The sequence below is a fragment of the Microtus pennsylvanicus genome, chromosome 1, assembly GCF_037038515.1.
Source record: "Microtus pennsylvanicus isolate mMicPen1 chromosome 1, mMicPen1.hap1, whole genome shotgun sequence".
In the NCBI taxonomy this organism is placed as follows: Eukaryota; Metazoa; Chordata; class Mammalia; order Rodentia; family Cricetidae; genus Microtus; species Microtus pennsylvanicus.
The window spans coordinates 203,644,097-203,666,149 of record NC_134579.1 but is presented as its reverse complement, the minus strand read 5'-3'; the positions used below and the strand labels follow the sequence as shown (position 1 = coordinate 203,666,149).

The 22,053-nt window shown below is 40.0% G+C and overlaps 1 protein-coding gene across 2 annotated transcripts in view; it reads right to left on the bottom strand.

The window, feature by feature from the left end:
* Tab2 (TGF-beta activated kinase 1 (MAP3K7) binding protein 2) overlaps positions 1 to 20,248 on the bottom strand; it is a 55,443-nt gene extending 35,195 nt beyond the window's left edge. For both annotated transcript variants that reach the window (XM_075949238.1, XM_075949245.1), the window contains exon 1: positions 19,875 to 20,248. The gene's annotated coding sequence lies outside the window, so the exon portion shown is untranslated. The remainder of the gene's footprint in view (positions 1 to 19,874) is intronic.
* Positions 20,249 to 22,053: the final 1,805 nt, after the last annotated feature.

Here is a 22,053-nt window from a genome sequence, read left to right as displayed (position 1 = left end):
TTATAACTAGCTATCACATTGAAATCTCATTACTCGTAGTAACATTTCAGTTATTTCCTTTGCTTTTTTCCATATATATAATGTTAATAATAGTAAATAATACCCGATTTTATTTTATTTTTCTGGTCTAACTGTATTTACTCAGTACTTCCATGACAATGTTATGTAACAGTAACGCTGGGCTAAGGAGGACAGCAGGGAGGTTTGAGGCAGTCTCATTACATAGCCAGGCTGGCCTGAAATGTGTTAAGTCTGCCGCAGCCTCCTGTGCAATTATAAGCAACATCCCAACAGGCTTTGATTCGTGACTTTTTACTAGTTATTTAGCTTTTTACTAAAGACGAAAATGAGAATTCTAGCATCTTACCATTTCTAGTAACAAAATGGTGGTTTCTGGTCTGAGATGTGAAAATTTAGGAATATCTCTCTATTCTTGTTTTACTAAGAACTCTTGTCAAAATAAATGCTGAAATTCTCCTATTCCACCTTATGGCATCCCTCAAGATATCCACACCCATGCTTACCATTAATATGAATTAATCTACAGTATTATTCCAGTGATATAATGCTAGAGTCCATTTGATAAGTTCATTATAAGCATTTTTCCATCAACTTTCCTAAGACGGTCTGCAGTTTTTTAATCTATTTTACTATCCTTGTATGCTTGGCTTTGTAAAAAAGAACTCAAAGTTCACCTTTTCTTCTTTATGTTCTGAAATAGTTACCTGAAGCTAAAAGTTTTAAAAGAATTATAAATTCAAAAAAGAATTAAAAATCTCTAAGGTCTGTTACTCTTGTAAGGGAATGTCTCTCATCATTTGCATCTTATGTGAGACCAGACCCTATTCCTTCATACTTCCCTTGAGGAAGCTCCCCCGCTCCCCCATCTCGCTCTTTAGTTATCTCCCCTTAACTTGTGAACATGTGTGGAGTCTTCATCATCTTAAACACACTGTCACATTCACACACCCAAGCTCCCAGTTAAGTCTTAAAGCTATTTAGCGAATATTAATCCACAAAGCTAGTTATCGAAACTGCTGACACAGGTTTTGCCCTCTACACCCTAGTCTATCTAGCAGGAAGAAGGCAAGAATCATGGAAGACACCACAACTGAAACGACATGAATAAGAAACCATATTCACTAGGCTCCTGTCCTGCTTGCCACTCCCACTAAAACCTATCCCTATCCCTTCTCCAGTTTGGGTCTACTACCAGAGGTCATGGGCCCTTTCGTTGTCTCAAGGAAGTTACAGATTCCCTCAGAGTGGTTTTGAATGCGTAAAATACTCATGATTATAAAGATAGCTAATTTTATTGAAATATGGTCATATTATCAGCTACAATGTGACGGTCCAAACATGGATACAGGCTTAATACTGGAGTTGGGAATAGCAATCACACCAGAGGCTGATCTAGTAGACCAATGAGAAGACAGGAAGAGGTGGTGGTGGTGTGTGAAAACAAGGTTTCAAAAGCACAAGATAAATGACAAGAAGGGAGAATGATAAGTGAAACACAGCTACCTTCCCCCCCCCCCCCAAAGACAGGGTCTCACTGTATGTAGACCACGCTGGACTTGAACTCACAGAGATCTGCTTGTCTCTGCCCCCCGAGTGCTGGGATCAAAGGCAAGAGTCACCATGACTAGCCTAGGCTTATTTGTGATTTTTAAAAAATTAATACCAAACACAAAAAAGAAGTCCTAGCAGGAGCCCTGAACAATTATATACCTAAATTCCAAGGTGATAATATGTATAACTACACAGAGACATCCACATCTAGAGCATAACATGAGAAGTGTCTCATAGTGCTAAAGAAAAAGGTGCTGCTGTGGTCTGCTTCTTCTAAAACCCTAACAGAGAGAAATGGGAAAGTTACATTAGAACTCAATAAAAACTGAACCCTTTTCACCGCCACATGCACCTCTCCCTCAAGTTCTACCCTCAGTTTCTTTAGGATCATATAATTTAGATTAAAATCTCTCTATTGACTCTAACTTAAAAAGAAAAGGCAGAATCTCATATATTCCAGGCTGGGTCAAATTCTGGTAGCTGATCCTCTTGCTTCCACCTCCTCAGTTGCATAATAACAGGTGGCATCACCATGCATGGCTTATGTTGTGCTGTGATTAAACTCTGGGCCTCAGACATGCTAGGTAAACATTCTACCTACACACACACACACACTCACACACACACTCAGCCCTAAATATTTACCTATTTGAAATATATTTCTTTATATTTCAAAAAAAATCCTTGAGCATATTCATCATACATGGTCCTGTTAGAGAGGGACATTTTCATACAAGTCCATTCTGAACATTGAGCACATTCCTTACCTCCCCTCTTACCAGCACAAAAAGAAAACAGCCCTTTTGTCCTCCTACAATGTTTCACATCTACTTTTATGTTACATAGAACATATGGTTTTGCCAGGCAGTGGTTATGCACGCCTTTAATTCTAGCATGAGGGGTGGGGGCAGAGACAGGTGGATCTCTGTGAGTTCAAGGCCACCATGGTCTACACAGTTCTAGGACAGGCTCCATAATTACACAGAGAAACAAACAAAAAACAAAAAAAGAGGAGAAACACATGGTTTTTATATATCTTTATGAAATCTAGAAACTGAAAATGAGGACATATGTAAGACAAATGGTATTTGTCTTTCTGAATCTGGATTGAGTAACTAAGATAACTTCCAGTTACACTCATTTTCTGCAAACCATGTAACTTTGTTCTTTTAGGCTGAAAACATTCCATTTGTGTACATATTCTGCATTTTCTTTATCCATGCCTCTTTACCTCTGTGACTGTTGACTTGGACGTCTCTGGGCAAACACTGGAGCAGTATTGGCTTCATCCTATGGTAGATCTAGTTTTAGGTTTTTGAGAGGCTTTTATACTGATTTTCAGTTTCCAGACTACCTTACATTCTCACTAGAAGTATATATAAGGGTTTCCTTTTGTTCATATCTTCACCAGCATTCATTATTATCTATTTACTTAAAATCTACCTACTTTTACTGCCCATCAGCCCCTATATAGGTAGGTATCCATTCAGGCTTGGTGAACATATTCAACCTCCTTTTCCCCCCCTCAATGACCAATGCTTTTGCTTAGAATGCGATTTCTCCACATTGACACTAAAACCACTTCTTCAAAAGCAGCTCTAGTTTGACCTTGAATCTTTCCCTTGCTTCAGTCCACAGGGGCTCTACACTCAGAATTACTAATGCTCCTGTGGACCAATAAACACCATGATTCATCATTTTTTCTCTTATTGTTCTGCTCTTCTGGAGACATGGACTATGTGCTTAAATATAGAATACTGCCTATATACAATATAGACACATAATGTATACAAAGTAAGTAAAACGCACTCAATAAATCAATATTAAGACTTGTTTTGCAACTTCAAATACCAGAAAATATATTGAAAGGCCAAATTTCCACTAAGTAGATAAAGGAGATATTCTAACACCCAATGAGGACCTAGATAGCACCACTAAAGAATCGACAACCTTAGGCTGTCTGGTGGTGGCAGGCACCTTTAATCCCAGCACTCAGGAGGTAGAAGCAGGTAGATCTCTTGTGAGTTCAAGGTCAGCCTGATCTACAGAACAAGTTCCAGGACAGGACAGACTCCAAAGATACAAAGAGAAATCCAATCTCGAAAAACCAAAAAACAAACAAACCAACAAAACCCTGACAAGCTTATTTACTGGGCAGTAAAAACTTTCATGAGTTATTAACTTAGTAAATTAGGGAAGAGATACCTTAAAAGTAGTAATAAAATGTTTCATTCTACAGTGTCCGCTAAGCACATATAACATGCACCTAGATTCTATGAACTACGTTTTCACACGGTTTAGTGGCAGTCCTTGGATTAAAATCCGGGTTTCTGATTCATTCTGAAGCCATGAAGCAAACACTGTCTTCTACAAAAAGATTTAGTATGCAAAATAGGTACATGTATATAAGGGTCCCTATTTCAGATGGCAGAGAAACATGAAATATAAACAAATAGACTTGGAATAAAACATATATTTATTAACTAGATTTATGTAACATACATGATGGAGATTTAAACAAAATTCTATAGAAAATCTATAAATACAGATTTGGGGGTTAAGTTTTAATTACTTTATGCAAGTAGGTCTTACCTAGTGATATGAGATGAATCATGCTTCATTTATTGGGACTGATTACTATTTGGTTGTAAACACAGCATATAATTTCAGCTTTCTTCAAATAGCTCTAACAACTTGCTTCACTTATTTCACTTAAGTGAAATAAAACCAATCTATCTACGGCCTGTAAGTGGGGTGACAACGATGGTATAGTCTCTTAAGTCATCTTCACATGGGGCACAGAGATCTCAAGAGACTAGGAATGAGGGTAGGAAATACATTTCTCTCCACATGCAATAAGCTCTGCTGCTGGCTATGACTAAAAAGAACATACTTTTTCCTAAAGGAAGCTCTTAGACTAACAGCAATGGAATTCAGACAGTGAGGGAGAAAGGGTGGTCAGGAACAAGTAAACCAACATCCCCACAATACACACCACCATCCTAAACAACTCAACTATAACTCTACCTCTTGCCCAACAATGCATTTCTATTAGCTGTAAGCTGTGAGGCTCTGAAGTCAGGAACCCCAGTGTCCTATCTCTGATTCTTTGCTATCTTCATATAACCAATGGCAAAGTTTCACTCATCACTCCCAAGGCCTTGTATCCACTCCCATTCCCTCCTAATGTTCAGGGGGTTCAGTTGCACCTTGATAACCAATTAACAGCTTCCTATCTGATACCCTGCCCTACTGAACAGCTTTCCTAGGTTGTACTTTACAACTGCAACAAGCCTACTAATTGCCTAAAATACAAACTGGGTCACATCATATCCTTCCTATGAGAAGCAAGGGATTTTAAAGTTGATTTGACCTAAGTAAGAAATGCAAAAGAGGAAAGCTAAGAAGGAAACTTGAAAAACAAAGCCAAGAAAGTTAGCTCCATGAAAGCAAGAAAGAATTGGTATCAGGCTCATTGTACCGGTTCATGCCCACATTCCAACACTTGTAAAATACAAGGCCAGCTTAGGCTATATAAAACCACTTTGTTTCTTTGTTTTGTTTTTTAAAGTACCAAGAAGGCCAAGGAAAGGAAGTTTAAAGCTTTTGATAAAAAGTGTCAGGTACATAGCCAAATGTCTTATAATGTGTTTACTCATTTAATGCTCCACATAATCATTCAGCTGAGCATATATTGTTTCATTCACATCATTAAAATAAATATGAATATGCAACTATTTTCCCTTATTCAAGATGCTTAATGGGGCTGGAGAGATGGCTCAGCGGTCAAGAGCACTGGCTGCTCTCCCAGAGGACCTGGGTTCAATCCCTAGCACCCACATGGCAGCTCACAACTGTCTATAACTCCAGTTCCAGGGTATCTGGCACCTTCATACCAAATACACATAAAATAAAGTTAAATGTTAAAAAAATGCTTAAACAAGGTCACTAAATATCTTTATCTTGGTGTCAACAGTATCAGAGAACACAATATATATTCTATTAGTCTGTCACAGATTGACTATCTGTAATGTGTATAGATATGTACACATGCACACCTCCACACAACACACTATACAACTGCAAATAAAGATATTTTAGTGCTATTAGACAGCTCATTTAAAAGCACTCAAACTTGATCCCCAGTATAGATAGATGTCTTGGAAAAGCCAGGCATGGTGATGGGACTTTGCAATCCCAGCCTTTAGGAGGCAGGGACTAGCAGATCCCTTGGTCTTTATGTCCAGCCAGCCTAGTTGAATTGGTAAGTTTCAGGCCAGTGAGAGATTTTTGTCTCAAAAAACACAGTGACTAACTCCTGAAGAATAAGGATCACTGGAGGTGATCCTCTGGCCTCCACATGCATGTGCACCCATGTATAAGTAGTACTTAGAAATTACTAACTTCCTTGCGATTTAAACGTATGATAGAACAGTAAAAGCTCACGGTTTGCCTCATATAGCTCAAAATAAAAAAGTGTATGGTAATGTTTTATAAGCATAATAACTAACAAAGAAAATTTTGTTCTATACCTACTTCTGCTATTTACCTGAAAATGGAGAGGAGTAGATAGAAAGTAGAGCACAGAAATTTCCTAAAAGACATGCAATTGTAACCTGAATTGTAAATGCATTTGTTTTCAAAGTCAAAGTTTCATGAACTAGCTTTAAACTTCTGGTAGGATGTGTGCATCATTCATTCACAAATATTTATTAATTGTCCATGTGCTAAAGGACTATTGGGACAGGTAGCTGTTACTGCCACACCAGCTGTATCCTTGCAGTATACTCTGTGAACTTTCTTTTTTCCAAAAGAAAAAGAAATATTTAAACTTAGTACAAAACACTGAAAAATTAGCAGATAATTATCAATACAAGATGGTAAATTGTGCAAATAGAAGTAAATAAAGCAATGCTAACAATATACAAATCACCAATGAGAAAATGCTATGCTAGGGCTACTGATTAGTTATAGAAAGAAAAAAAATGATGGTGTTTTAAAAATACTGCCTAAGGTTCAATGTGCAGAAATCTGGGTGGGACCCAGAAGATGTCCCTGTCCTCAGATCGCATTCACTTCGCCAGCTGATTCTGAGCTGCACCTCTCCTTGTCAGCTGTTTCACATCCTGGTTTCTCCTATCTCTCTGGGTGGCTTCATATACAAGAACTGCTGTCAGGGAATGCCACCTGGGAACTGAATAGCAATGTCAAGCTCTTCACAATAGGTACAGGGCTCCTTCAGTTTATAAAGGCTTAGGACAAAGCTCCCAATTAGTAGTAAAAACTGTAGATGAGTAATAGTACAACAGTCATCTACCAATTAAGTATGGTTCAAGACAAATGTAATCTTCAAAATATCTATCCTCAAAATTCTTTCCCAACCATATAATTTCTGGTGTTCTTAACATCGGATATTCAACTGTCTGTTGGTAAACAGAACCAGTTCACACTTTCACGAATTTCTTTAGTTTGTTAACAGACTAAATATACTAAACAGAAAGGAATTACAATCCGTAACGACTCTATCTATTTTACCTCACTGATAAATTTTTATTTCTAGCCTGAATTCCTCACCTAATTCCATTTTAAGTATTGAATGAATTGCCCACTTGACTTTATAAATTGTAAGTCTAGAAAACATTTCAGAGCTAACGTGTTCAAAAGCAAGCTCCTGACCACCTAGCCCAGTCTAAACTTGCCATTTCCCCACTCTTCCCAACTCAGTCAACAGCAATTCCACGCTTCCAACTGCTTAGGCCAAAACTCTTGGGAGTCATTCTTGAATTCCCTCTCATGCTCCACATGCAATTCCTGCCCACACAGGGCTTGAAACACATCCAAAATCTGACCTTTTCTCACCCTTTACTGTTACTACCCCAGTTCCAGCCTTTCATCTGGATCACTGCAATCATTTTCAATATAGTCTTTTTTCTTACATCTTTGTTCTAGTCTCATTATCCATTCCATATATTTCAGAGTAAATGTTTAAAAAAGGAAGTAACCTGTTTAAAGAAAAAAAAGACCATAAAACCAGTTACTGATATACAAAAAGTATCTGATATTGTCCAAGACCCAGTCATGATAAAAACGATAAAAACTTTTAATCAAACTATAACTAGAAAGGGAACTGATAAATAGCACCTACAAAAACAATGTAGCCAACACATCCTCCGTGGTCAAAGACTGAATATATCCTAAGACCCAAAAAAAGTTAGCCAGTGAGGCAAGAAAAGAAATAAAAAGCACAAAAACTGAGAAGCAATTAAAATAGTCTGTGCTCACAAAATCTACTTAAAAACAGTTCAAAAGTCTCAGAACACAATGCGCATTTACAGCCATCAGCTATATTGATATTTGTTAGCATATGAACAATTAAAAGTCAAAATTTGAAACATAATAGTTACAATTGTTTTACAGTCTAGGAATAAATCTAACAAAATGTGTATGAATTACATTCTGGAAACTACAAAATGCTGAGGAAAGACATAAAAAACGTTTTTAAAAGGCTAAAGATACTACATTCATGAACTGCGTCAACAGAGTAGGAATCTAAATTTTCTCCAAAACTGACCACAATGTAATGTGATTCTTAACAAAATCCCAGTGGGGTATGTGTGTGTGTATGTGTGTTTTAAATATAAAAAGGAAACAATAGTCAAAATAAATTTTAAAAAAGAATAAAATTAGAGAAATCTGATAAGTTACCATGTAGTTACAGCAATCAAGGTAGTATAATACTAGTGGGAAGGACAGATCCAAAGAGCAAAAGATGAGAAAAAAAAAGAAATGGACCCTTGCAATTACAGCCATGTGATTTTTGTCAAAGCAAGTCAATGAAGAATAGTTTTAAAAGCTGATAATGTTGGAACAAATAGTCATTCACAAGTCAAAAAAAACTCAACTTAAACATCAGATTTTAATATAAAAATTAAATCAAAATAGATGATACATCTCTATTGTTATATATAAAGCTTTTAGAAAACTTTTGTAACAGGAGAAAATCTTTGAGAACAGATGAGTTCTGAAGGGTGCCAAGAAAGGCACAATCCAAAAAGATAAAATGAACAGAAACAATGAACAGCTAGACTTCATCCAAATCAAAAGTTCCTCTATGTAAAGACACTGCTAAGAAGACATAAAGAGAAGTCCCATGCTAGGAGAAAATGTCTGCAAATCACTAATAAGAGACAAGGATCTAGATGGCATAAAGAATCTCTTAACCTCAGCAGAAGGAAACAACCCAGTTAGAATATAGGCACCATACCAAACCAAGGACACACAGACAGCAAAGAAGCACATGAAAACAGTTATTATACCACCAGCTATTAGGAAATACAAAGTAAGCTATGTGATGTCAACTATTAGATTGGCTGAGATGAAAAATACTGACAGTACAAAGTGCTGGTGAAAACGCAAAGAAACCAGATCTCTCATACATTACTAAGTGCAATGTAAAATGACAATAACTCTGGAAAGGTCTAATTGTTTCTTATAATAATGTGTTTTCACATGAAAACATGTACAAAACTGTTCACTGTAAATCTCCTTACCTATAAACATATATATACACATCAACCTTTGGGAACTAAAGGCTATAAACATGATTTGGAGAGGAGCTTGTACCAAACAGAGGTTTGCCTTTTCTAATGCCCTTGGTCCAACTAAATTGTTACAAGTATCAATAGTTTATTTCTCGTTAATGTTGAAAACTATACTGTTGTTGGGTATACCACAGTTTAATCATATTCTAATTTGAAGGACTGGGTTCTCTAATTTGGGGTTATAAACTTAAGCTGGGAGTTGTGTTTGTATTTCACACAGAAATTCAATGTTAAAGCCTCGATTATTGCTACTGCCTCATACTCTTTTTGTCCATGTATTCACCAATCTATTTGCCTTTCCACATGTATTTGACTTTTACATATTGATATGCCACATCTCTGAGGCCTAGCTGGAACCCTGATTTTCTGTATCATGCTGTTTTCCGACGAATATTGACTATTTGGTACACTTCGCTGTCCCCTGATCTCATTTATTGTTAGGGAAAATAATAGGTTTTTTTTTCCTCCCTCCCTTCCTTTCACTTGTCTCATGCAAGGTCCTGCCTGACCAGCTCACCAAAGAAACTGCACACAATTTGGCTACTTTTCAAGAACAAACCTTTTCCAATAGTTAGTCTTTTCTGCTGAAATAGACAATGTCTCTTTTGAGTGGTACTTCATCTAACAATACAGAGAACAGTAAGGAAACCTTGGGATCCTCCTCATGAATGAGGAAGTCCAGACTGATTCTTCACTTCCCACCTTGGTACATTCATGTGCACACTCAATACATAATCCCAAGCTTTATTTTTATAATGTCAAATTGGAGACCCCAGAGTCCTTCAAACTAATGAATGCTTCAGTAAACTGTAGAACACCCTAACAATAGTATGCTTCTCAGCATTACAAGGAGTGACTATTGATTCATACAACAATTTCCTTGGATCAAGGGTACTAGGTAAAGTCAAAATAAAAAGCAAATCTCAAAAGGTAAAAATGTATACTTCCATTTATGCAATTTTCCATGATAAAATTATAGTGTGGTAAGGAAACAAATTGGTGTTTGCTAGGATTAAGGTTGAAGGAAATAGCTAGACGATAAAGGAAGACAAAAGAGTTTCTTAGTGACGATTATAAAGTACTGACAGCAGTCTAATTATGACTACAAAATCTGTATACATTATAGAAAGATTAATATAGAAACACAAATTAATAGTTCTACGAAATAAGGGAAATGCAAACTAAGTTTTATCTTAAGACTCTTGTTGGCTTCCTAGTTCATCTTGAATAAAATCTGAAGTCCTTAGCACAATCATAATCTACATGGAAAGTACATACTCATATATCATTTCCTATTTTCCACACCCCCAAGTTCCTGGGAGATAGCAAATAGGCTCCCGTGTATAGGTTTCTGCATTTGCTACTTATATTTGGTAACACTTATCATCATCATTTCTTATGCAAATACTTGCTCAAAAACTATCTACACAAAAACTCCCATTTTCTTCCATATATATAAAAATCATGCTCTCTTTTCCCCCTACAAAATAATCTTGAATTTAATACAGAAAATTCAAACAACTTCCAAAATTCACTGTTCCCTTGGTCTGTTCTGTACCGGTGAACTTTGTCAGAATTTACCAGGAACACAAGCCAGGGATGTGTGATCTTTACCTGTACTTCCCACTTAGTATTCCTTCAAGTCCATTATTAACTCCCTCCTTAATGTAACAGCCTGGATTCCGATCCCATCCCTGTCAATTCTCAAACAGCATAAGGCCTACATGTCCTTCTAACCCAGCTCCACTGCAGCCAGGCTTTTTAGAATGTTCAGTACTTGTGTCCATCAGTAACAAGATGAAGCCAGTCTTCTTTACAGAGTACACAAGGATCTTTATGCTGTTTTCTCCCTCACTTTCCATTTCCAACACCACCAGGGTTCTGTGTATCATGGAACTATTCATAATTTATAGACCTTCCAACCTCCACGTTTTAGGCATGCTTCTTTATGGGTGAAATGGCATACCCTCGTCTTCCTCACTCTGAGATTAAGTGCAGTCTTTTTGTGTTGTTTTATTGCTTACTGAATCAGGCGATCCCTCCAGTAGATTCCTAAAGGGCTTTGCTGAACCAGGTTAGAGCATTTATCACAATGTATCACACTCTTCTGCACACATCTCTAGAACAAGAATATTTTAGTAATCTGACCATCCCCTTTACCTAGTAAGTACCTGATGCACAGCAGGAATCCAAAACTTCTGAGTTAGCTGTAATAATAAGTAGATAGCCAACAGACTGTGCTGTAATCCTGGTGTTCTTTTAATGTGACACAATAAACATGCTGAAATACTAATTAGTACCTAGGTTTAGTTATGATCATTAGCTTAATTTTCCCATGGACTAGTTATGTACTTGTTCCACTTTCAAAACTGCAACACTGGCCCTTGACAGTCATCCTCTGAATGTATGTCACTGTTCATGAGTGGAAAATTTCATGAAGAGAATGAGTGTCTCACTCGGGCCAACCAATCACTACAGTCTGAAAATCTCTAAGCATGCAAGTACACTTTTCTATGTAAGTAGAGTCACCATATGTGGAAGTGGGAATTTTCTTTTGAAATCCCCATTTCCACGTGTGCCATGTATACATGTTGTTCCCCACCCCCCATTTTCTGGGAAATTATCAGAAAAATAGCAGAGTAATACTTTACTCAAGTCCTCTGCAACATGCCAGTCACAGTGTGAACATTATCTTAGTGCATAGAAAGAATACTGGTGTTTGTGCTCAGTGGCTTTAAACTGAACATGCAGTCTGTTCTGAATTCTCTCTCTCCCCTTTTTTGAGACAGTCTTATGCATTCCAAGCTGAACTCAAACTCACCACGAACCTACAGATAACCTTGAGCCTCCTTGATGCCTGCTGCCCCAGTACCGGGATTACAGGTACTCTTAAATCCCTTTTTTAAAATCAAAACTGTTTGTGCCTGCATTGTCTACTTCTCTATGTCTACTTATGATAAGCACCATAAAAACCTATAATCTATAAAGGTTAGTATAAAGTAAAAGTGGAGATACAAACAGTCCACAGAATGTCAAGAAGAAAAAAGTAGGGTTGGAAAGATGGTTCAACCCTTCAAGACTAGGCTCACAACATGCTTTACTCCTCCCTCCCCCCGCAAAGAGAATATAAAAGAAAATACTTATCTATACAAGAAGCTTTATATGTACAGTTGAATATTATTTTTAAAAAGTATAGGATTCATTTTACAATTTTGGTGCTACTCATTGATGCCTACTGGGTTCCAGGTAGATAGATACTTTGCTAGGTAAAATAAGAAATACAGAAAATATAAAGTTACTATGTAAATTAGGTAATACAATATTCATTTTCTTAAGACAAGTTTGGCTCAGAGAGTTTGAAAGAGGGGCTGAAGAAATGGCTTAAGCCATTAAGAGCACATTTTGTCTTGGAGAGCACCTGAGCTTGGTTCCCAATACCCACAACACATGGCTCTCATCAGTGGCTCTAACTCCAGCTCCCAAGCATCTGACTCACTCAAGTGTACAAATAATTTTTTAAAAATTTTGAATACATAATTAAAAAACTTTAAATAAAAGTCTGAATGATAATTTAGCACACAAACTCCAATGATAATAGAACAAGTTATTTAATAACTAAGTAATTTGAAATTGACTCAAGTGATTTTTAATGCCAGATCTTTTCTTATCAAGCCTCCAATACACTAAAATTAAGGAATTTAATTGATATGACAGAGACTGATAATCTGACAGATTAACAAAGAGATTAACTCAAAAGCAGTGTTAACCCAGTTTCTAAGGGGTACAAAATCAGGTGAATTTTCTACACCCACAGCCCCAGCTCTTTAGAATTCAGACTTCACTGGTTTCTCTGCTGAAAACACTCCCTACCTGGATTTGCACAATCAAATTGTCCAGCTGAAATTTTCATCTGTATTTACAAATATTTTCTCGCATCTCGCTGAGCTGTCATAGGCCTTGCACTGATATGACCAACAGGATCACTGGACCACCTGACTTAACCATGATGTGCTCAATTCTGCTAACACTATAAAGCTAACATTAATATATACAAGGTCAAGTGAAAATTTCATTAATGCAAATAAAGGTTAGTAAAATGTTAACACTCAAAATTAGTCGTATTTAATAACTCACAGTAATTAATAAACTGGGAAGTAAAAATTCACTAATCAAAACTAGTCTATAATGGATTCATGCGATCAGTATCACAATTCTCCTAAAATTCTTATTACATTCTTGTCTCACCTCTTTCTCTCCTCCAAGGACCTTTCCACCTGTACATTAGTATTTAGCTTTGGGGACTTCAACTAGGACACCTGGGTTTAACCCACGTATTTTCCTTAAGTGCAACAAGAATGCCACTTTTTTTTTTTAAAAAAAAGGCAAATAAACTAGTACAAATTTTTTTATTTCTGCCCTCTTCTGTTGTACCTGTGTGTGAATCACTTTCTTCCCAGAGCCTCAGCAGCTGACTGACACCTCGTGCTATTTTCTTTCCACAGCTGATTAGCAGACGAGTAACAACCACAGAATCATAGCCACTCAACTGGCACTTCATCTAGTATCCAGATTCGAACAGACAGCAGTGTGTACATGGTTTGTGAGGGTGTTTTTTCGGTTGTTGTTTGCTCTATCACTGTTGGGTGTGTCTGAGGGCACTCGTGCACGCCCCTGCGACAGTACATTTGTAGAAGTCAGAGGACACATGTAGGATTCGGTTCTCTCCTACCATGTTGGTCCATGGGCTCAAACTCAGGTTGTTAGGCTTGTCTACACATAGGTGCTTTCACCTGCTGAACCATCTCTCCAGCCCAGTGAAATTTCCCCCTTTCTTAATCCAAGAAATGTTTTGTGGAAATGGCTCAAGGGTCTTTGACCTAGACAGGTTTAAGTTTTAGGAAATCCAGTTGTTATCCATCAGGTAGAGGGTAGGTTGTATCAGAGCAGGAAAAAGCTGACCAGTGTGAACATTTAAGCATACAAAGAATGGTCGCTGCTAAGGAAAGTGCTGGGATGTTTCTCTTGTTTCTGAGGAAACACCATTATCTTCAGTTTCACGAATCGAAGTAAATGACTGGGCCATTTAAATTCATAAACTCAACACAGATCAACAATACCACTGAAACTACCTCAAAGAGATTAAATAAGCTTGAACTTGAAGTTAGTTAAGGTATATAATTATCCATGAATTAGTTTTGTTTTGTCTTTAAAAGCTGCTACATCCCACATCATGTGGTAGACATGCCTCCATCCCAGCTACACCTAAGGTTGGGGCAGAAGTATAAGTTAGAGGTCAGCCTGGACAACTTGGCCAGACCTTGTACCAAACTAAAAAAGAAAGAAGGATGGGGGCTCCATCTTAATGGCAGAGTTCTTGCTTAGCATGCACAGTTTGGTCCTCCATGTAGGAAGAAGCATTGTTACCCTTTTCACGTTCATGCCAACAGCATAGGAACAGTTTATAAACAATTGCCTTGATGCAAATAATTAAGCCATTCCTTGAGATTTCTAGGATTTTTTTTTTTTTTTTTTTTTTTTTGGTTTTTTGAGACAGGGTTTCTCTGTGGTTTTGGAGCCTGTCCTGGATCTAGGATTTTTCTTTCTCAAAAGTTTTGCTAGGCTTAAAAACATGACAGTTAAAAAATTTTACTTAACAATTTAGGCTACGCTTAGGATTAGAAGTTCAACCAGGCTTACATCCATTAGAGCACTGGAGAAGCAGAAGGATGACACTGAATTCTAGGCCAGCTTGGGGTACACAGCAAACCCTTGCTTCAAAACAAAATCTAGTGCAACATCTAACCTTTCAAATGCAGGAGTTTACTACTAAAAAGAGTAGTGGTGCAAAGCACGCCTTTAATCTTAGCACTCTGGCAGCAGAGGCAGGCAGATCCCTCTGTGTTCAAGGCCAGTCCAGTCTACACAGTAGAACCTGTCTCAAAAACACAAAAATAGTAGTGGTGGAACAAAAGATGTCCATTACAAACCACTCAAGATACATCCTGCTGAACTAGTTACAGGGCAAGCACTGCCCAGCGTGGACAAAGGAGACAACGAAAGGAAGACATGCTCTACTCCAGGAGCTCAGTTTAATGATCTCCCAGTGTTAATAAAGGTTTGCAGTTTGAATGGCTATTCAGTTTTTCTTCAAAGTATCACTCACAAGTGGTACATTTCACGTTTGTAAATGTTTTCTTTAATATTCTGTGAAGTCTTTGAAATAAAGGAAAAACTGACAGGTGAACGTTTTACTGAACTTTTTCTATGTGCCACGCATGCACTGTGCTAAATGTCAAGTGACTACATGATTTGGAATTTTATACAGTACTTGCTGTCCATTTGTCAGTGTTTAGGTCCAGCTTATCAACCTAGATGCCAGGTCCACAATGCTCCTCCACTGAAGGCTATAATGGTACTCCTCTGTTACACTGACTACATACATGACATACATCAACTCTCCAGAAAGCACCAGGGACAGACTGTTCTTTAATTAACATTATACTACAGGTGAGGCTGCCTTAAGTGGCCAATGAAATGTAGATTTGACAATGTCCAATAGTGCTGGGAGAGCTTGCTGCAGTCACCAACTCAGAGTTCCAGAAAGACAACAAACAAAAATGGTACAATTTACCCACACTCTACTGCTTATGACTTGCATATAAAATGTCCCACTTAATCACCATAGAAACCTTAGACAATTTATTTTACAGGTTAGAAAATGGGCTCAGAGAACCTAAGAAATCATAACTGGCCCTAAATACAGCGGCAAAGTGGTAAGTGGCCAAAAGTAGGGTTCAAGCAAGGATGATAAATTCCAGAATTTTCTACTGAGTCACAAAGTAGCTTTTTAAAATACTAACAGTAGGAAATCCCTACTAATTGAAGCTCTGTAACAATTTGTAATACTGAAGCACAAATATAATTTTGTTTCCAAGATTTAAAGGATATTCTTCTTCTAAGAAGGAAGGTCACTGGATAGTTCTATTTTCTGAAATCAAAACTGGTGTTCATTGCAGATCTCAGACCAAACAAGCATCGTTCAGCTTCCCTGTTTTCTTTCTCCAGTGTTTGCCCCCAGACACATTTTATTCATTTATTGTATCTTCTACCACTAACATGTAAACTACATGAGAACAGAAGATTTTGTCTGTTATTTAGTTCTGCATGTCTAGGATCTATAGGAGTCCCAGATACTACTAGGGCTTACCAAATACACTAAAAGTGAATGAAAACTTGGTACACAGTGGGAATTCAATGATCATTAGTATCATTCTCTTTGCTAACCAGGATACCATGTGTGTTGTACCAAATTCTGAAATGGAATTTATGATTAAAAATATGAGACAGGCCAAGTATACACCTGTAAGTACTGCAGTAGGAGACTGAGGCCAGCTTGGGCTCAAATGAAGACCACCATCTCAAACAAATAAAATGAATGGGCTCAATAAAGCAGTCACATTAAGCCTTACTTATCAAACACCACTGGAAGATGGAGGTGAGGATCTACATAAATTAATTTTGAATTAATAAACTTAACCGCCAAGACCTAAAACTATCTCACAGAAATCTTCAAACATCAACAACTTATCAGCTATCAATTCTCATCATGCTTAGGATACAATCAGAAACACTGCAAAGAATCAAGAGAATCTAAGTGAAATATGTAACCCCCTCCCATTTCCTTTGACAAACAAAAACTAGAAGGTAAAGCACCACTTATAATAAACAGGCTGTTTTGAAAGATGAGGATACTTAGAAAATGAAAGACAGAGCCTTCCCCTTAATGCTGGTCTCCAAGTTATAACAATCACAGATGAGATTAACCAAAGAACGCAGGGTAGAGTCCCTAGCAACTCCAAGAGCATTTCCTTAGGGATTTTGCCTTTCTGAGAAAGTGTGTGTTCTTGACTTTTTAAAAATCAGAATTGGGACATAAAATATTAAAATATTTTTAAATACTTGGGAAACATAAGCCAGAAGTCAGCAATAAGAACATATATTTAATTTTTATTTAATGCCAGTATCTCCAAATTTGTTAGCATCTGAATACAGTGGCAAATGAGGACAAACACAGCTTGCGAGAGCCCATCAGAAAGAAACCTCTAGTCCAGGCGTCACTTTCCTGTGCTTGCAGCCATCGCTACCCACCTTTCTACACTTCTGCAAACTGTTAATCCAATCCTCTACTAGCATCTTCCTCCCTATTCCCGCCGTACTTCTCTTCACACTTGTCTCTATCATAGCATAACCCCTGATTTAAAGAGTTCTTACTAAAGAAAGATGGCAAAAGTCAGTCAAAACAAAAAACCATTGTTGCTGTTCCTGGGGCATGTGAATCCGGCCAAGCAGATATGAAATAAAACTTAAATCTATGAACTTCATATATTATAAATATTTCTAGGAACTTAAAAAACTAGAGTAAAGCAAAGTTTCTTTTCAAAAGTATTCTGATATTCATAAAAATAAACATTTAATGTGTATGTGTATAACTTCAGTTTTAGAAAATTCATCCTACAGGGGCTTTGCTAGCACATAACTCATAAAATCAAGCAATCTATATACCTTACGCCTATCTAACAAAATGTATGCAGCTCACTGGTGCATAACAGCTTTCTACACAGTTCTTTGTAATTTTCCTTACATAGAAGTAGAATAAAGCTTTTATTTCTGTTGAGGCAAAAAACCAATCATGTTGACTTTTGCCAGAGTAGAAAACACTCAATAATGACTTAATTAGGGTCTATGTAGTACCCACCTAACTATGCAGAATTTCCCTCATTTTACTAGGTGTCATAACTTACCACAGCCTTCTTAGCTAAAGGCAAGGGCTTCTTTCCATGGAATACCAAACACAGGTGGCTCCCTCAATTAAACGGGATTGATTTAAAATTTGCTTTTCAGGAAGCATATCATTTGCACCTCTGATCATTTCATCCACTTATTATTAATTAAATGAATTACACAAACACAGGTTCTATTGTGAAAGTTCACAGAAGGTTTTGAATAGTGATGTCTCATAGTGTCCTTTGGAAACCATTTCTAACTCAGAAAAAGATACCTCATGAAACAAATAAAAATGAAGTGATGGTGTATGTTCAGTGGATAACATAATAATTAACATATTCAACTTTCAGTTAGATTCTTTAAGATTGAAAACATAAAGCCCTCTCTATTACAAACTGGTGGGGGGCGGCAAACAGAAGTTCTGAATCACTGGAATTTTTGTTCTATTTCCTGTTAATACACGGATAGTCCCACCATTCAATACACTCATTCCACACACATCTTAAAAGCTACAGAACCCTTCCTGGACTATCTGGCTACTAACTCGGCTCTTAACTCATGAATCTAATTCTCCCTAAGGAGTCAAATTAGACAGCTAAAGCATACACAGTAATATAAAAAGCAACTCTTCCATTTATTAGAAACGCCTATGTCTTCAAAAAAGTTTCAAATTGTCACGTTCAAAAAGTACTCCGGAGTCACCTTCACAGAAACATTAAGGGTATTCTTGAAAAGGTGTCAAAAATCTGCTATTGTACCAAGTGTTAAACAGTGGTAACCGAAAGCCAAAAGAGTCTAAATTGTACCCACCAAAATTCCCAGCGAAATCTAAAATTGCATAATGAGCAACATCTTTGAGTATGCTACGACAGAAACTAACTTCTAATATAAAATGTCAATCAACCTGACCCTAAAATTTGGCGCTTTACTAACTTACCTAGAACCGACAAAATGGATGCAAAACCATACTGCCTGGCTGTTGCCTTGAATACAACGTTAATGTCCGAGAACTTTCCAATGAATAAAAGCCCATCTACCAACAGCCTCCTATGCTTCGGGGAACCCAAATTTCAAGAGACCAGAAGAAAAGCGCTGTGTGGCTGCACATCCCCTACAGTCTCCTGGAAACCCCTCTTATCAGAAACATTTGAAGAATTCTTCCTTAACAATTAAGCTGACTTGAATGGAAACTCAGCATCTTAAATATACTATATATGGAATGAAACTTGGCCAAACACGTAAATACAAACTCACACGCTCCCTGACACTTTTGGTCTACAACCCTGCAGGGGACAATTCTACAGCATCTGCAACAGACAGATCCACCTGTCACCTGTCAGCTACGCCGAGACCCTCGCCAGCCTCCCGCTTTCAACCACAGTCTCACGGTGGGGCTGGTGACTCTAAGGGGGCCACTTAGTCACAGCGGGGCGCGCTCCCCACTTCGAGAAAGGCGGCAGGAAAGCAAAATCGGAAAGGAAAGGGAGCGATGTGCTTCCTCTTCAGCCCACACACATAACTTCCCTGGTTCTCCCTCAACTCTTGGGCCCCTAGAGTCAGCTTTATCCAGACTGGGTCCCCCCCCCCAAAAAAAGGAGTCTGGCTCCCTCCCTCCCGCTTCCAGATCACAGGCCTGGGGGCGGGCCGGGGGCAAGGCACCTCCACCCCGGCTCTCCCCGGCGCTGAGCTCCAGGCCAGGCCCTGTGCTCCCCGCCCCCACCCGCCCTGCAGGACTTGGGGGCCTCCCGGCGCCTCGCCACCGCGGGCAGGACCCGGGCGGAGCGAGGAAGAAGGCGAGGAAGGCGCGGACGCCCCCACAAGGGCCTCGCGCGCCGGTGAGAGCCGGTCTCCTACCCGGAGCAGACACGGGAAGCGGGCTGGGGATCCCGCCGAGGCCCCGCAGCGCCGTCCGCTTACCCTTCGCCGCCGCCGCGGCTTCCCCCTCCTCCTCGTCCGCCGCCGCCGCCTCTCCCACTTGGGCAGCCGTCTCCCCCGTCGTCGCCGCCGCCGCCTCCGCCACCACGGCCGCCGCCAGCGCCGATTCCACCCGGCAGGGGGGACACCTCAGCCCTCCCTCCCTCCCCGCTCAGCCCCCTCCGTCCGGCCGCCGCCGCTGCTGCCGCAGCCAACTCCCTCCGGCCGCTGCCGCCGCTCGCGGCTGAGGGGGAGGGGAGGGGGTCGGCCTGGGGCGCCTGCCGCGGATCAAAGCGATGGCCGGGGCGCCGTGGCCGCGGCCCGCTGCTCGGCTCCGGCTCGCACGGCCGCCCTGACTCCCTCCGCCCCCACCCCCCGGCCGCTCGCCTGCCCTCCCCCCACCCCCCCAGCTCTCGCTCGCTCTCGCCGCCGCGGCTCCGCCAGCCCAGTCCGCATCAAAATACGGCCACACAATATGGCGGCGCGGCGGCCGGCAAACACCGCGAGATCTGCGGCCGCGGCCCAGGCGGCGGCTGTGACGAGGCCTCCCTCCGCCGGGTGGCGGGGATGCTCTCTTTTCCCCGCCCCACCTCCGGCGCTCGCTTGCGGTCCCCACGCCCGTCTGTCTCGCCGTGGCTGAGTGGGGCGGCGGGGGTGGGGGAACGACGAGCCGGGGCGCGCGCGGGCTGGGGAGACGAGCGCGGCTTCCCTCGGACTCGGGCGGGAGAGGGAGGCACTGTGCCCCTACCCGCGCGCGCGCCGTCGCCTTCGCCGCCGCGGGGCTCTCGCGCGCGGGGCCGGAAGCGGGTGACAGGCCGCCCGGGTGGGTCGGCGGCCACGCACGGGGGTGTTCCCGAAGGCGGGGTGTGCCGCGGAGCAGGTGGGCCCGCGGCGGAGGCGAGCGCCAGGCCTGCGGGACCTCCGGGCCTGCGAGCCGGACACACCCCCTTGGAGTCCGGCCGCGCCGAGGCCGCGGCTCAGCCGGGAGGGACCGCGCGCGGGGACGGAGCCCGGGCGTTGCGGGACGCGTCCTGGAAGCCGCGGAGTTTGGATCGGGTTCTGGAGTTTCCTTGAGCCGCTGTGTGGAGGGGAGAAAAAGCAAAGGATCTCACTAGTGCAAGGGAGTCGTTTCGATTTTAATTGCGCGTTCCTAGAAGTCCTAGAAGCCGAGCCAAAGACACTTTAGCTTGGAGGGGAGAGGGGGACACTTCGAGTTTCTATCTTCTTAAAGATATATGGGATTAATTTTCCCTCGGGGGGGGGGGGAAATGTTTAACGTTCAGATGTTTCTCACAAAGTAAGATAAATTTATTTAAAAATCCTGGCGCTTTCATATGTTCAAAAAAAAAAGGCATTTTTTTCTGACCCTGTCCAAAACGTGCATATCGCTGCCAGTTTCTTCCTTGAAGAAATTCTTACTCCCTAGAAAAATCCCGAAGGACTGTTTTTATTATTCCATTTCCAGTATAAACTCCACGGGTGTGAGAGTTTATTGTTTTAAAAACTCTTTCTTAACATTTAAATATAACCCTTCCACTTCCTTTTTCATACTAATTTTTTAAAAAAACAGGCCTGGGGCGGCGATGGCACAGGTCTTTATGCTGGAAGCAGAGGCAGGAGGGTCTCTGTGAGTTCGAGGACAGCCAGGACTACACAGAGAAACTCTGTCTCGAAAAACCCGAAACAAACAAACAACCCCTGAAGTATTGGGGTTTAGCTACAATTAAAAACCTTTAGCCCTTCAGAAGTCACAAGTGCTAATGTTTTACAACTTTGGAGCTTCATTTTTTCTCTCTGTTAGAGATGACAATAAAAGAAGTATATGATTTAAAAGATTATTTGTGTGTGTGAAGTAAAAGTAAATTATGATTTACATAATAGATGATATTTCCATTAATTCACAGTAATAGGAGTCATCAAACCCTAATATGTCACAGAAGTTCCCTGAGGAATTATTTTCACATTCCGTATAGCTGAAGCAATGATTTTAGATAAATTGAATCAGTTTTAAGTCAATTAATAAACTAAGGCACCACGCCAACATATACTTTTAAAATAATAGAATTACGTGCTTTAAGTAAAAAATGGTTTCTGTTAGAAATTTGTTTTACGAAATGTACATGTACATGTTTTAATAGAAACTAATGTGTTCTACATAAACTTAAATGTAATGGATGTCAAT